The following is a 2,757-nucleotide window of genomic DNA, read 5'->3' as shown; positions in this document are numbered from 1 at the left end:
GTTGACCTTTCTTTAGAGGCTACTTGTTCACCTCAATATGTAAAATGTTAAAATCTTACCTCTGATGACAGCACAATCAATTAAAAAGAATATACATTTGATAGAAAAAATTGTCAGGACAAGAAGTTTAAGGACACATTTTGTGTGTTATAGGAAATTTGCAAATTAATTTTCTAAGTTTAATACTAATTTCTTGACAATTTTTTTAAAAATTAATTGTCTGTTATAGAAAATTTCCTAAGTAAGATTTTCATAATTTAAATTAAGTAAATTGTGTGTTTAATTTTTTATGTATCTGTTCCTGTAGATATATTTAATGAAATTTTTTTAGAAAGGTTGTCTTTAATAAATATAAATTTGATAAACTATATGGGTTTGTTCCCAAACTTTTGATGAGCAGTATAAATGTTAAAGGCTGAAAATATACAAGAATTCTGGAATTTAGTTATTTTTTAATTTTGTTAAGAAATTAAAATAATAACATAATAAAATTTTTAATTAATTATCAAATAATTTTTCTGAAAATGATAGGTAAGAATTTATGCTTTTTGTTAAAAATTGATGCTGTTTCATTTATTATGCTAATATATCAGAGACAATTTATTAATTTATTCAATTACAAACGTTGATATTTAATTCTCGCAAATCACACCTAAATTCAAAATTTCCAGCAAATAAAAGTCAAAAATACACATCAAATGTTTTCAGCCACTAAATTTATCGGTCTTCCTCAGGAAATATAAACTGGAAAAAAGTTTTTCCAGGAAATATTTGCGAATATTACAGTTTCAGTTTTTGGTGAGGTTATATTTACATTGATATTTAATGTGTGATAGAACAAAATTATTTAAATAAACATTTTCTTTAATTATTATTATTATGAGATGTATTTGAATGTTATGAAATTTTATCTTTATGTAGAATTAACAGAAAAATTCTAGTAATAAGATTTGTCATTATTTTTATAATTTCAAAAATATATAGAGTTTTCAAAACATTTTTTAGTTTATCAAAGGAACAATCCAGGTATTTTGCAATTGAATTTCACTTTAAAACCAAAATAAAACTGTGTTATCCAATAATTTATTTTATAGTTTTTTATGATATCTATTTAGATATTTGTTTAATGTAGCTCAATTTGTCCATTTTGTTATGTAAAAAATTTTTTGACCTCATGAACAAAACAACAGATCTACAGATACAATACTAAAATTTGTTGAAGACTTATAGTATCACTCACATACTAATAGCATTTGTTGGAACTTGCTATTTGTTGCAAGTCTTCTTGCCAGAGTTGCACAAGAAAAGAGAGAGGAGGTGCTTTACTTTAGGAGGTGCACAAAACTTTGTGCATCTCCTAAAGTAATTTTGTTTCTTTTTCAGTATGGAATTAAATGTATAAAATTTGATAGAAAGTAGTTGAAAACCTCTTAAACAAATTTTTCTTGTCATGGAAAAAGAATTCAGTCTATTTGAACAGGAAATTTTCTTATATGGGGAAAAATTGGGACACTGAAATTAAACTTCTTTATGCAAGAACTTTTTAACCAAGTTCTACCTTATTAATAAATGGACTTTCAATATACATTTGAATTAAAATTTTAATTTTAATCAAATCAAGATTATATATTGCTTAATTCTTCAATTATTGCATAATAGATTTGTTCTTAATAAAATATAGGTTACAGTGGAAACTGTGTCTTTATCACATGCATTTAATTATGATTTTTTCTTACTGCTAATATTATCTTCATTGTTTTTATCTGTCATCTTTTTTTTTCTTGGAATCTGAGGAATTTTCTGTCTACTTAGAAAAAATAAAAATGATAATGACTCTCATGGATTACTTATTACTGTAAATTGATCTATAAAAACTATACAGCTCTTCAAATTAATTTAAATTTATTGAAAATCAGTTTTGATTTTAACATTTAGAATAATTTNAATAGTTTTATTTATTTGTACAAAATAAAAAAAATAATTTTTAACGATACAATAGTCTTCGTTAGGCTTAACATCGACGAAAATTCAACGCGAAGCGACATGCAACGGAGAGAAATTTCATCATGGGATAAATTAATATATTTTTTCGTACATGATTCGTTATCCGAAAAATAAGTTATCCGAACCACCCCAGTCCCCAATTGATTCGGATAAACGACGCTCTACTGTAATTATAAATTGTGAATACATGTGACTAATATTATTTTCTTTTTTATTTTGTGCATGTTACAAACAACACTAACCTGATAACATTAAATCTAAATACCAAAATGATTAAGTTACTGTGTTTTTGTTATTTCTTATTCCTGTTTTTAGGTATTTTGTATTCGGCCGAATAGTGATTAAATATTCGGTATTCGGCCGAATAGCGAAAAATAGGCCATATACTGAATAGTAACCGAATATTCGTTACATCACTATTCATTACCTTACATACATCCGACTTGGATTTTACACAAATTGAGAAATTATACCCCGACTTACACGAATTTGACTTACGCGGTTATCGCTCAGTCCCACCTATTGCGTAAGTTCGGGGTATTACTGTATTCATAATTCTTATTCTATTTTCATGGATGATACTGTTGAAATGACCATTTAGCCATCAAGGTAAGTGATGGATAAATATTTTGAAAAAAAATCAATGAATGAAATATGGGCCAGTGAAAACATGAGATACATTCAGCAAGAGAACAAGTTTACATTTTATAATTCAATTAGTTGTTAGTGCTTGTGGATTTTATTTTCTTGCTG

Source organism: Centruroides sculpturatus, unplaced genomic scaffold (assembly GCF_000671375.1).
Source record: "Centruroides sculpturatus isolate CEXI.00-Female unplaced genomic scaffold, Cexi_2.0 scaffold1480, whole genome shotgun sequence".
Lineage (NCBI taxonomy): Eukaryota > Metazoa > Arthropoda > Arachnida > Scorpiones > Buthidae > Centruroides > Centruroides sculpturatus.
This window is presented reverse-complemented; position numbering follows the sequence as displayed.